Raw genomic sequence first — 15,104 nt, 5'->3', positions numbered from 1 at the left:
GGCAGCAAAACTAATAAATTTTTCCAGGTCCCGACGAGAGCATGAAGCAGCACCGAAGTAGTCATCGATGTACTGGAGAAAGAGTTGTGGGAGGGGGCCGGAGTAGGACTGAAACAAGGAATGTTCCACATACCCCATAAAGAGACAGGCATAGCTGGGGCCCATGCGGGTACCCATAGCCACACCTTTTATTTGGAGGAAGTGAGAGGAGTTAAAGGAGAAATTGTTCAGTGTGAGAACAAGTTCAGCCAGACGGAGGGGAGTAGTGGTGGATGGTATTGTTCAATCATCACCCTACTATGTGGGGGTGAAAGCTGAGCTAGCTGAAGTGAACTGGGACACTAGGCTAGAGGATAAAATCAACAGAGAAGCAGTGGCAGACATTTAAGGAGATATTTCAGAGTATTTAGAATAAGTACAATCCTATGATAAAGAAAAATTCTAAGGGGAGGACCACCATCTATGGTTAACTAGAGATGTTAAGGAAAGCATCAAGCTTAAGGAAAAAGCATACAAACCCGCAAAGATGAGTGGCAGGACAGATGATTGGACAGAATATAAAGAACAGCAGAGAATGACTAAAAGGTTAATCAAGAGAAAGAAATTAGAGTATGAAAGGAAGCTAGCTAGAAATGTAAAAATGGATAGCAAGAGTTTCCACGGGGCCTTAAAAAGGAAAAGAGTAAGTAAAGTGAGTGTTGGTCCTCTAGAGAGTGACAGTGGGGATTTAATAGTAGATAATAAGGAAATGGTGGGAGAAAGGAACAAATAATTTGCTTCCGTGTTCACTATAGAGGATACAATCCAGTAATAGCTGCAAATCAGGAGGTGAACAGGAGAAAGGAATTTGGTGAAATTGAAATCGCTAGGGAAACAATACCGAGCAAATTGATGGAGCTGCAAGTCTCCAGGTCCCAATGGACTACATCCTAGGGTCTTAAAAGAGCTAGCTAATGAGGTAGTCGATGTGCTGATGTTAATTTTCCTCAATTCGCTCAATTCTGGAAAGGATTAATCAGATTGGAAAGTAGCAAATATAACCCCTCTATTCAAGAAGGGAGGGAGGCAGAAAACAGGAAACTATAGGCCAGTTAGCTTGATGTCTGTTGTGGGGAAGTTATTAGAATTGATCATGAAGGAGGTTATAGCTGGGCACTTAGAAGAGCTCAAGGTAATTAGTTTTGTGAAAAGCATGGTTTTGTGAAATTTATTGAAGTTTTTTGAAGGAGTAACATGCACAGTGGATAAAGGGGAGCCTGTAGATGTACTGTACTTGGATTTCCATAAGGCATTTGATAAAGTGCCACATCGAAGATTATTACGGAAAATAAAAATGCATGGTGTAGTGGGTAACATGGATAGAAGGTTGGCTAGCTGACAGAAAGCAGAGAGTATGCATAAATAGGTCTTTTTCTGATTGGCAGGATGTGACGAGTGGTGTCCCACAGGGGTCTGTGCTGGGGCCTCAATTTTTTATGATTTACATCAATGACTTAGATGAGGGAGTGAGGACATGGTAGCTAAATTTGCAGATGACACAAAGATAGGTAGGAAAGTATATGTGAAGAGGACATGAGGAGGTTGCAGATGGATCTAGATAGATTGAGTGAGTGGGCAAAGATCTGGCAAATGGAGTTTAATGTGGGAAAATGTGAAGTTGTTCACTTTTGCAGGAAGAACAAAAAAGCAGAGTATTACTTAAATGGAGAACGGCTGCATAACTCTGAGGTGCAGAGGGGCCTATATAAGTCACAAAAAGTTAGTCTGCAGGTACAGCAAGTAACTAAGAAGGCTAATGGATGCTATCCTTTATTTTGAGAGGGATTGAACATAAAAGTAAGGATGTTATGTTTCAGTTATACAGGGTATTGGTGAGACCGGACCTCAAGTACTGTGTGCAGTTTTGGTCTCCTTATTTAAGGAAGGATGTAAATGCATTGAAGATGGTTCAAAACAGGTTTACTAGATTGAAAACTGGAATGAGTTGGTTGTCTTAAGGAAAGGTTGGACAGACAGGGCTTGTTTCCACTGCAGCTTAGAGGAGTGAGAGGTGATATGATTGAAGTATACAAGATCCTGGACGGCTACAACAAGGTGGACGTCAAAAAATGTTTCCTCTTGTGGGTGAGTGCAGAACTAGTGGACACTGTTTTAAAATTAGCGGTCGCCCTTTTAGGACGGGGATAAGGAGAGATTTTTTCTCACAGAGGGTTGTGCGACTTTGGAATTCTCTGCCTCAGAAAATGGTGGAGGTGGGGTCATTGAATGTTTTTAAAGCAGTAGTAGATACATTCTGGTTAGGCAAGGGAATCAAAGGTTATCAGGATTAGATGGGAATGTGGAATTCGAAACACAAGAAGATCAGCCATGATCTTATTGAATAGTGGAGCATTCATGAGGAGCCAAATGGTCTACTCTCGTTCCTATTCCTTATGTCCCTACCACTTAGCTAATTTTGGATCCAATTTGCCATATTGCCCTGGATCCCATGGGTTCTTACCTTCTTGAGGTGTGGGACCTTGTCAAAACCATTTCTGAAGTCCATGTAGACTACGTCAACTGCACTACCCTCATCTACACAACTAGTCAGCTCCTTGAAAAATTCAATCAAAATTGTTGGATATGATCTCCCCTTGACAAAGCCATGCTGACTAGCCGTGATTAATCCCTACCTCTCCTGTGGAGATTAATCCTGCCCCTCAGAATTTTTTCAAATAGTTTCCATACCACTGATGTTTTTCTCACTGGTCTGTAATTACCTGATTTATCCCTACTACCCTTCTTGAATAATAGTATCACATTCAATGTCCTCCAGTCGTCTGGCACCTCTCCTGTGACCAGAGAGGATTTGAAAATTAGTGTCAGAGCCCCTGCAATCTCCTCCCTTGCCTCACATAGCAAGGGGATACATCTCACTGAGGCCTGGGAATTTATGCACTTTTAATACCGCTAAAAACACTTCTTTTCAATGCTAATTTGTTCAAGTATATCACAGACCCCTCCCTGATTTCTACATTTACATCATCCTTCTCCAACGTGAACACAGATGAAAAGTAATCATTCTAATCCTCACCCACGTCCTCCAGCTCCACGTACAGATTGCCACTTTGGTCCCTAATGGGCCCTACTCTTTCCCTGGTTATCCTCTTGCCCTTAATATATTTATAAAATGCCTTGAGATTTTCCTTTATCTTGTCCGCCAGTGTTTTTTCATGCCCCCTCTTTGCAGTCCTAATTACTTTTTAAAGTATCCCCCTACACTTTCTATACTCCTCTAGGGCTTCTGCTGTTTTCAGCCTTCTGTATCAGCCGTAAGCCTCCTTTTTATACCTTATCCAATCCTCTATATCCCTTGACATCCAGGGTTCCCTGGACTTGTTGGTCTTACCCTTCACCTTTACGGGAACATGTTGGCCCTGAACTCTCACTATTTCCTTTTTGAATGACTCCTACTGGTCTGATGTAGATTTCCCTACAAGTAGCTGCTCCCAGTCCACTTTGGCCAGGTCTTGTCTTATCATATTGAAATCGGCCTTCCCCCAATTCAGGACCTTTATTTCCAGTCCATATTTGTCCTTTTCCATAACTACCTTAAGTCTTACAGAGTTATGGTCACTATCCCAGAAATGCTCCATCACTGACACTTCTACCACTTGCCCAGCTTCATTCCCTACAATTAGGTCCAGTGCTGCCCCTTCTCTTGTAGGACATTCTGCGTGCTGGCTCAAAAATCTCTCCTGGGTGCACTTGAAGAATTCTACCCCTTCTAAGTCTTTCACACTAAGAGTATCTCAGTTAACATTGGGGAAGTTGAAATCCCCTACTATTATTACCCATTGTTTCTACACTTCTGAGATTTGCTCCTCTATCAGCAAAGTGATTGCCCCCTTTTTGTTTTTAAGTTTTACCCATATGGCCTCATTTGACGAAACGTCTAAGATATCATCCCTCCTTACTGCAGTAATTGACTCCTTGATCAATAGTGCAATGCCACTTCCTCTTTTACACCCCCCACCCACCTACCCCCCCACCCCCACCACCACCACTCGTCATGCCTGAAGATTCTATAGCCTAGAATATTGAGCTGCCAGTCCTGCCCTTACCTTAACCATGCCCCTGTGATACAACAATATCATATTCTCAGGTGTTAATCAATTAACTCAATTCATCTGCTTTACTTGTACGACTCCTTACATTAAAATAGATGCAATCCATCCTTGCATTATTCCCTTGAGCTTTAACAAGTCTAAATTTGCTCTGCCTTCCAGACTGACTTAGTTTCTCTTCTGTATTTGGCTGGTAGTCTTGGTACCAAACTTTTCTCTCCTAACTGACTACTAACCTTGAATATGTCAGTCTGATTTGCCTCACCAAAGTTATTTCTAGAAACATTTTTTTCAAATCAAAAACAAGGTTTGGAGACACACCTTTAATTAGCTCATGATAGATGGAAGCAAAAGGCTAACACTCTCTCTAAGAAACATTTACCAATGCTTAAAATGTTTCAATTACCTGTAAATGAAATGTTCAAATGAACCAATTATCACTCCAAATTCAATGTGATTTTTTTTTAGCAGATGCACCTTTTTTACCTCTAGTTCTAGCAAGCATGGAGACAGCTCCTTTTTTTTATTTTTTCACAGGATGTGCATGTTGCTGGCTAGGCCAGCGTTTTTATTGCCCATCCTTAATTTCCCTTGAGAAGGTGATGGTGAGCCACCTTCTTGAACTGCTGCTGTCCATGTGGCATAGATGTACCCTTAGTGCTGTTTATGGGAGGTCCAGGATTTTGACCCAGTGGCAGGAAGGAATGGCAGCATTGCTCCAAGTCAGAATGGTATGTGGCCTGGAGGGGAACTTGCAGGTGGGGGTGTTCCCATACACCTGCTGCCCTTGTCCTTCTGGGTGGTAGAGGTCGTGGGTTTGGAAGATGCTTTCAAAGGAGCCTTGGTAAGTTGCTTGAGTTCCTAGCTTGAACCCTTCACTGTATATACATATTTATTTCTTGTAGTTAACCTACTTTAGGTGATGAAGACATCATTAAGATTGACCAAATGGTATTGAACACTCTACAACATGGTGGCAGCGAATAGAAAAGCCCAAATCCTTGCAAAAAGTGCTGAGAGAAGCTAAAATCCTGTAAAATTCAAAGAAGCATTCTGACTGAAGAAAAGCCTGAGAAGCAGATGCACAGAGGAAAATTGCTGGGGGGAAAGCTGCAAAGAAGCTGAAGGCAGAAATTTAAAAGTCCTGCTTGAATTCCCAGAGTGCAGAGGAGGCAGACCTAGCAGGGGTGAGCTAAAACCTTTCAATTCCAGGATAAAGCAAGTCTTGGGTAACTGTTAAAATAGTTCAGTGGTCAGAAATTGTCAATTAACAACTCAGTCACAAAAGGCAGATTCCCAAGTCAGCGCCTGGACATCTGAGCTTGCTCTGAGAAGGGAACAAAATTAGTTATTAATTTGGAAGAATTGCAACTAAAGGGTCAGCTTAAAAGACCAGTAAAGGCCAGGATGCAATGCTGACATGATCCTAAAGCATAGCGTTGAAATAAAGAAGTCTGCAGTTAGTTGATCCAAGCATCCATTGTTTAAAGTTTTTTCAAGACTGTGTATGAGCAGCATTGCATTGGGAGCCAGCCAAAACCAGCAAGCACAGGTAAACCCATTGTTTTCAAAAGAATGGCAGTGCAATCTTGAATTTTAGCAACTTATTAAAGCTGAACCTACACTTCAAAATTTTATGGATCAACCTACCAGGTCAGCTTGGACTCATCCAAGGGCTAAGCCCAATAGAAAATTGGGTACCAGGAGAACAGAACTTTTTACCAGAATCCATCAGGTCTCAGCAGAAAGTCAGAAAAACTTTTAATACCCTTTTATACTGGTTTGGTGAATTTGCTGATGAAGTAATCCTAATGTAGTGCCCTGATGAACCAACTTCAATGAAATATTAAAAACGTTTGACGAATATTCTAATTCAAGTTGTGGAGTGCACAGAGCTTAAAAAGAGAAACATAAACCCCAGTAAAGCACCAAAAGTGAAAAACAATACTCAAGTAAACCACACGAGTGTGCAAAAGAGGCAGGGGACTTTCTGGAAGTCTCAAAAATATATCATTTTTAGAAAATTCTGACACATTACTTGAACTGCAACTGCAGGTGACAGTGCAGAGTGAGCAACTGGTTGTGAATGAAGGAAAGCTATCTGATGAAACCCAAAATAAACAAGCCGTTCAAAAGGAAAATGAAATAAAATTGGAAAATGTTCATATCACAACTGAATTGAAAGATTTGAAACTCAAAATTCAGCGGCGTATATATACCCTCAGAAACACATGAAACATTAAAGTTGTCAATGCAAGAAACTGTTCAAGATCTGAAGAAACAAATTTTTGAGATGTCACTGAGGGACAAGAAAGAGTTGAAGAAAATGCATGGACATTTGGAAAAAAAACTTGGAAAATATTATATTTTCAAGGAGATATATGAAGAAATGAAAATTAAGAACCTAGAATGGCAACAGAAAATAAAAGTTCTCACAAAAGAACGTGAGGAGTCCCAAAAGCAATTATCAGAAGCACAATTACAGGATGCGAGCTTGAACAAGAGGAATTATATATTTTTGTTGTAGCTATTACTATAGACATTTTCATATCTTCTGAGTGCATTGTGCTATGGAATACGAAGACTGATGTTGTCTTATAAGTACTGATTTTGCTTTTCACATTCATTTCACTCTAAAAAAAATGGAAGCCTTGCATTTCTATAGTGTTTTCATGACCTCAGCATGTTCTAAACCCCTTTACAGATGATGACATTTTTTTTGTTGAAGTGTTGATGCTGTTGTAATGTGAGATAAACTTGCCAGATTTTTCATTTAAGGGCTATTTTTAAGACTGAGACCTATTATTTTCAGTCTTCCTGAATGCAGTTTCTCTCTCCACAGATGCTGTTCGACCTGCTGCGTCTTTCCAGCATTTTCTGTTTTTGTTTCAGATTTCCAGCATCCACAGTATTTTGCTTTTATTTCTTTCCCTCTCTTTGTTTAGCTTTTTATGTCTAATTTGGAATTGTATAAAATATTCTAACTTACATTTCCTGGTTCACAGTCTACATGTTTCAGTCAGGTTTCTTCCATCTGATTGCTTAGGAAGATATACAGTTGCTTGCCCTGTTCACTGTCCCAGATCCCTGCAGAGGGCTCTGTGCCAAAATGGCTTTTTGCTCACAGCAAATTTCAGTGCAAAACCCCCACAGAAAGGCCAGAACTTTTTGTGACAGTGGTGGCCTCACCCATTGGCTGAAAGGTGGAGAGTGAGCCCAACCCAGCTGATCCAGGAAACCATGATTAGATTTTATGGTCATCAGACAGCTAATTGCCTGAGGTATGTCTTCCACCTTCATGTGGCATTGCAGTCAGTCCGTCATGAAGAACAGTGATGGAGACTGGATAGTCAAGTAAGTGAGTTGGCTTTGCCAGGATCAATCAGGCAGGCCCCAGTGAGTTGGGAGTGGGGGGTGGGCAGCCATTGGGGAACTGGAGAGGGGAGGGGTAAAGTCGAGTTAACTTTCTGTCTGGCACAGGGTGCCCAAACAGGATAGCACCTCCCCCACGACCGCAGCCAGGCTGCCAGGGTTTACCTGCGGTAAAATATGACAGCAGGAGAAGGCCCCTAGAGGCCATTAATTTGCCACTTAAGTGCCTTAATTGGTCCGGGTGGACGGGTTGCCCAACATTACCCCGCTGCTGGTAAAAGTCCAGCAGAAGTGGGTGGATGATAGGGATGGCAACCCAAACGGCATGCCATCTGATTTTAACCAGTCACCACCACCCCCCCCCCGCCCCCACCTCCATCCACCCCACCCCCCACCACCATGCCAGCCTGCTCCTAGAGTGGGGTGGTGGGGGGACATAAAATTTCAGCTAAAGTATGCTCAGACTGAGCTAACATGGCTTTAAGGCTTCTAAATCTTTGGAATTTTCTACCCCAAGTGGTTGTTCACCGTTGAATATATTTAAGACTGAGATAGACAGCGGAATTGTGGTCGAAATCAGCCATCATTATATCGAACGGCAGAGTGGACTCAATGGACCAGAGGGCATTCTCCTGCTCCTCTTCCTTACATTCTTACATCAGGAGGGAGATCAGAAATGTTGGGAGGTGTCCAATCGCAAGAGGTTTGTGAGGCAGATGTGCTCGAACCAGCAGGTACCTGTAAAGGCATTTAGCTCCTAAATCCAATTGTCCTCTACTCCCTGTAGCTACCAGATTTTCCAATGTTCGGCATATGTGGGAGCCTACAGCCTCAACATAATGATTAAATTACAAACCCGCGTCCTTGATCCCAACTCAATTAACACCAGAAATAGGTGGGGTTGGAGTTGAAATTCAGTTTTTAACACTTTAGCTTAACGCCAAACCCAAACTCATCTGCTTTTTGGGATTAGAATTGCCCTCATGTCCCTGAATTACCTAAGGTTTTCTATCAGTACATTGCTATTACTTCAGGGAAATTACACCAGAAATCCCATTTACAGCCATAAACAGGGTTTCAGGAGCAGGCGTAGTAAGTTCAAGATAATTCAGGGCTTTTTGTCAACTTTCTAGATCATATTGAGTAGAATCACAGAATCACAGTGCATAAGTGGCCCTTCGACCCGTCGAGTCTACACTGACACGTGAGAAAAACCTGACTTATCTACCTAATCCCATTTACCAGCACTTGGCCCATTGCCTTGAATGTTATGATGTGCCAAGTGCTTGTCCAGGTACTTCTTAAAGGATGTGAGGCAACCCGCCTCCACTACCCCCCCAGGCAGTGCATTCCAGACCATCACCACCCTCTGGGTAAAAATGTTTTTCCTCACGTCCCCCTAAACCTCCTGCCCCTCACCTTGAACTTATGCCCCCTTGTGACTGACCCTTCAACTAAGGGGAACAGCTGCTCCCTAGCCACCATGTCCATGCCCCTCACAATCTTGTACACCTTGATCAGGTCGCCTCTCAGTCTTCTCTGCTCCAACGAAAACAACCCAAGCTATCCAACCTCTCTTCATAACTTAAATGTTTCATCCCAGGCAACATCCTGTTGAATCTCCTCTGCACCCCCTCCAGTGCAATCACATCCTTCCTGTAATGTGGCAACCAGAACTGCACACAGTACTCCAGCTGTGGTCTCACTAAGCTTCTATACAACTCCAACATGACCTCCCTACTTTTAGTAATCTATGCCTCGATTGATAAAGGCAAGTGTCCCATATGCCTTTTTCACCACCCCACTAGCATGTCCCTCTGCCTTCAGAGATCTATGGACACACACGCCAAGGTCCCTTTGTTCCTCAGAACTTCCTAGTGTCATGCCATTCATTGAATACTTCCTTGTTAAATTACTCCTTTCAAAGTGTATCACTTCACACTTTTCAGGGTTAAATTCCATCTGCCACTTATCTGCCCATTTGACCATTCTGTCTATAGCTTCCTGTAGCCCAGGACACTCAATCTCACTGTTAACCACCCAGCCAATCTTTGTGTCATCCACAAACTTCCTAATCCTACCCCCCACATAGTCATCTATGTCGTTTATATAAATAACAAATAATAGGAGACCGAGCACAGATCCCTGTGGTACGCCACTGGATACTGGCTTCCAGTCACTAAAGCATCCTTCTGTCATCACCCTCTGTCTCCTACAACTAAGCTAATTTTGAATCCACCTTATCAAATTACCCTGTATCCCATGTGCATTTGCCTTCTTTATAAGTCTCCCATGTGGGACCTTGTCAAAGGCTTTGCTGAAATCCATATAAACTACATCAACTGCACTACCCTCATATACAGACCTGGTCACCTCCTCAAAAAATTCAATCAAATTTGTTAGGCATGACCTCCCTCTGACAAAGCCATGCTGACTATCCCTGATCAAACCTTGCCTCTCCAAGTGGGGATAAATACTCTCTTCAGAACATTCTCCAATAGTTTCCCTACCACTGACGTGAGACTCACTGGCCTGTAGTTCCCTGGCTTATCTCTACAAGCCTTCTTAAATAGCGGAACCACATTAGCTGTTCTCCAGTCCTCTGGAACCTCCCCTGTGGCCAGAGAGGAATTAAAAATTTGGGTAAGAGCCCCTGCGATCTCCTCCCTTGCCTTCCTCAGCAGTCTGGGACACAGATCATCTGGACCTGGAGATTTGTCCACTTTTAAGCCTGCCAACACCTCCAATACCTTGTCACTCTCTATATCAATTTGCTTAAGAACCTCGCAGTCTCTCTCCCCAAGTTCGATACCTTCATCCTCATTCTCTTGGGTAAAGACGGATGTGAAGTACTCATTCAACACTCTAGCGATGTCCTCTGGCTCCACCCATAGATTGCCCCCTTGGTCCCTTATGGGTCCTACTCTTTCCCTGGTTATCATCTTCCCATTGCTAGGCTTATAGAATATCTTGGGATTTTCCCTACTTTTACCAGCCAGAGCTTTCTCATATCCTCTCTTTGCTGTCCTAATTGCTTTCTTAAGCTCCACCCTGCAACTTTCTGTACTCCACTAATGCTTCTGCTGATTTGCTTCCATTGTACCTGCTAAAAGCCTCTCTTTTCCTTCTCATCGTAACCTGAATACCTATAGTCATCCATGGTTCTCTGGGCTTGCTACTCCTTCCTATCACCCATGTTGAGCCTGTACCCTCCCCATTTCCTTTTTGAACACCCCCCACTGTTCCTCTGTAGATTTCCCCACAAGTAACTGTTCCCAGTCTACCTTGGCCATATCCTGCCTTATTTTACTAAAATCCACTCTCCCCCAATCCAAAACATGTTTTGCAACTTGTTGATTTCTTTGTCCATAACAAACTTAACCTGTACCATGTTGTGGTCGCTATCACTAAAATGCTCACCCACCAACATCTCAGCCACTTGTCCAGCATTATTCCCCAGAATTAGGTCCAGCACTGCACCGTCCCTTGTTGGACCCTCTACATATTGACCTAAAATGTTCTTCTGTACACATTTCAAGAAATCCACTCCATCCAAACCCTTAACACTATGTCTATCCCAATTAATGTTGGGAAAGTTGAAATCACCTAATATAATTACCCAACATTATTGTTTTTGCACACCTCCACAAATTGTGCACATATTTGCTCCTCAATTTCCCATTGTCTATCTGGGGGTCTATAAATAACACCTAATAATGTGGCTGCCCCTCTTTTATTCCTAAGCTCCACCCACAAAGCTTCATTCAATGCCCCCTCCAAGATATCATCTCTCTTTACTGCAGTAACTGACTCCTTAACTAATAATGTAACCCCTCCTCCTCTTTCACCCCCTCCCCTGTCTTGCCTGAAGATTCTATATCCCAGAATGTTGAGCTGCCAATCCTGCCCTTCCCTCAACCACTTCTCAGTGATGGCTACTATACACTATTCCATGTGTCAATCCTCACCCTTAACTCATCCGTTTTACCTGTAATACTCCTGGCATTAAAGTAGAGGCTATCCAGCCTTGCCTTAATCCCTTGAAGCTTAATGCAGTTGTACTCCCTCTGACTTGATTGTTTTACTGTATTATGATGTGTCCCTATTCTGCTAACATTCTGTGTCCCCTCCCCCTGCCGAATTAGTTTAAACTCCTCCCAACAGCACTAGCAAACACGCCCGCAAGGATGTTAGTCCTGCAGAAGTAGACCGTCCCACTTGTACAGGTCCCACCTTCCCCAGAAACGGTCTCAATGATCCAGGAATCTAAAACCCTCCCTCCTGCACCAACTCTTAAGCCACGTATTCATTTACACTATTCTCCTATTTCTGAGCTCGCTAGTACGTGGCACTGGGAGTAATCCAGAGATTACAGGTGGATGAAGAGGAAAAAGTAATATTGAAGTTCAGCAGGTAAAGGTGATTGGACTACTTACTAACTTGAAGTGTAAATGTGAAACAAACTGGCTGGGTTAACAGGTCGGATGCAACTTCTATCGGGTAGCTTTCCAACTCACCATTTGGATTTAAATCTGGTGTTGTGGATCTGTCAGAATTCACAGAAGAAAATCCACTTTCATCACACAGAAACATGTCACAAATGTTCCAAATGACTGTACCCAGAGATTGACAGGGTTCTGCCTTTTTGTTTTTAAGCTGTTCCTGTTTAATGTTGCTGTTGCCTATCCGAAAATAAAATGACAACCTCTACTGGGATTATTTGAAAAGTAACAGGGCTGTTTCTCTCTGTCTAAAAAGAGACCACTTATTTTGCATTCAATAATTGCTTTAGGCTAATGCCATGCTCCATCCTCAACTTATTAAAATAGATGATCTTTCCTTTTGCCTTTATTCCTATAAAATATAAGTTTGGAGAACACATGAGGATACCCTTAAACTACTAACTCCAGCCCTCTCCCTGGGCACTGGCTAAGGCTGAACCAGAGTATCCACAATCTTAGCATCCTATTTAACCCTGAGATGAGCTTCTGACCACATATCCATTGCATTACCAAAGCCACCTACTTCCATTGAACCACAGAAATATTACGGTGCAGAAGGAGGCCATTCAGCCCATTGTGTCTGTGCTGGCCCAAAAGAGAAATAATAAATTAGCCACTAATTTTAATCCCACTTTCCAGCACCTGGTCAGTAGTCTTGCAGGTTACAGCACTTCAGATGCAGATCCAGGTACCTTTTAAATGAGTTGAGCATTTCAGCCTCAACCACCAAATTAGGCAGTCAATTCCAGGTGCCCACCACCGTCTGGATGAAAAAGATTTTCCTCATGTCCCCTGTAATCCTTCTATCAATCGCCTTAAATCTATACCCCTTGGTAATTGACGCCTCAGCAGGGAAGCAAGTCTTTCCTGCCTACCTTATCTAGGCCCCTCATAATTTTGTACACCTCAATTATGTCACTCCTTAGCCTCCTCTGTTCTAAGGAAAACAACCCTAGCCTATCCAATCTCTCCTCATAGCTGCAATTTTCAAGCCTAGGCAACATTGCGCCTCCAAAACATCGTCCCTATCTCAGCTCATCTGCTGCTGAAATCCTCATCCACGCCTTTGCTAACTCTAGACTTGACTATTCCTTTGGCTGGTCTCCCCTTTTCCAGCACCCATAAATTTGAGCTCACTTAAACCTCTGCTGCCCGAAGCCTAAGTTGCACCAAGTCCCGTTAACCCATCATCACTGTTCTGCTTGCTGACCCATATTGTGCCCAGCCCAACAATACCTCCATTTTAAAATTCTCTTCCCTGTTTTCAAATCTGTCCAAACCTACAGCCTCCCAAGATCTCTATGCTCCTCCAATTCTGGCCTCTTGTACATCCCTGATTTTAATTGCTCTTCAATTGGTGACCATGCCTTCAACTGCGTAGGCTCTAAGCTGTGGAATCTCCTTAAAAGCTCCCTCTTTGACCAAGTTTTTGATCACCTCTCTTAATATCTCCTTATGTGTGCCTTGCTGTCAAATTTTGTTTGATAACACTCCCGTAAAGCACTTTGAAGCATTTTCCTATTGTAAAAGCGTTATAAAAATGCAAGTTATTGTTGAAAGGAAGTGTTTGAGAGGTAATATTATAGAAGTATAAAAATTGTTAATGCTGTCAAAAAATGTCATTATCACTTTAAATTAGCATTCAAGAGTAGAAAAAGGGAACACCAAGGTAAAATTAGAACTGATAATCAGGATAATAATGCAAACAAAGAATGATTAATGAATGGACTTTTGGTCAGTGCAGTGGAGGCAACAACAGGGGGTTTGCTTAAGAGCCAAATTGATCATCCAATGGGAGGAATTTATGGTCTTTCTGGATAAATTAACTAAAATGAGATAAATGGGCTTCCTTATCATGATATTTTAAATTTCTTCTTGAGATACATGTCAGTACAGCAAGGTGGTATTACACTGGTCCTATAATCTTCTGGATGGAGAAGAGGTGTAGAAATACGCTCTGGGAGGCTTCTTAGTCAAACAAAACAAACTTTATTTACAGGAGAACTTCTGTGGTATCTGTGGTATTTTGTATCTAGCCAGCCCCTCATACAACCATTTCCTATGGAACTCCTCCCTTAGAATTTATTCCCTTGCGCTAGCTACAGATTAGGTGAGCAAATCGCGTGAACCCTACTCAGTTGAACTGATCTTAAAGTGACAGTCATCACATCCCTCCCCTCTTAACTCTTTTGTACGTCTTTTCAGTTGACAATTGCTTTATACAATTGAACTGAGAATTTTCTGAATTCTAGAAATAATTACATATGTCATTAGCTGGGACTTCAATTACACAATACATATAATAGACCCCATAGTTATAAATTAAGTCTTTGGGCTGGTTTTCGAATTCACGTCGAGCGGCATAGTTCAACAGGTTGTGAGGCTTCTACTGGATCAACATTTTCCGTAATTGTACTAATACGTACCTTCTTTGGTACAGACAATTCATTATCATTAACTTACACAGGTGTGTCCTTGACATTTATTATAGGTCAACCAGGACCTTCGGTGTACACAGGTTTGCCAACACTCGGTGGTAACACCGACTTTGGGTGTGCCTCTCTTCCCCTCAAACGGTCAATGTGCTTCCGAATGATCCATCCCTCAATCCTTACTTGATACGAAAGAGGTCCAGTCTCAGAGACTACCCTTCCGGGAATCCACTTAGGACCGCTACCGAAGTTTCTCACGTACGCGATTTCATTCATCGAGAACTTCCTAGCCCTACTGTGAGACATGCACTGACTTGACTCTACCCTCCCCTGAAAATTTGGAAATGCAAGACTTAACTTCATCCTGAGATGACGTTTCACTAACAGTTCAGCTGTCATTGTGTGTGGGGTAGTACGGCAACTCAGCAGAAAACATGAGACTCTTGTCCGCCTCATAGTTTTTAAAAGTTTGGACTGCTCTCTCAGATAAGCCTTTTGATGCTGGGCACTGTCCTTTTGTGTTTTATACCATTGAGAGTGGTGAAGTTTTGAAGCTCCGTAATTGTGAACATTGCCCCATTATCAGACACGATTGCTTCAGGCAAACCATGAGCTGCAAAACAGTGCCACTGTTTTTCAATGGTCACCATCAATGTTAACCTCAAAAATTTCTATCCACTTAGAGTGTTCAT

The 15,104-nt window shown here is 42.5% G+C and overlaps 1 pseudogene; it reads left to right on the top strand.

The window, feature by feature from the left end:
• Positions 1-14,209, top strand: part of LOC121276808 — a 126,543-nt pseudogene extending 112,334 nt beyond the window's left edge.
• The last annotated feature ends 895 nt before the right edge of the window (positions 14,210-15,104 follow it).

The sequence above is a fragment of the Carcharodon carcharias genome, chromosome 4, assembly GCF_017639515.1.
Source record: "Carcharodon carcharias isolate sCarCar2 chromosome 4, sCarCar2.pri, whole genome shotgun sequence".
Taxonomy (NCBI): Eukaryota; Metazoa; Chordata; class Chondrichthyes; order Lamniformes; family Lamnidae; genus Carcharodon; species Carcharodon carcharias.
The sequence above is the reverse complement of the archived record's forward strand: the minus strand, read 5'-3'. Positions and strand labels throughout refer to the sequence as shown.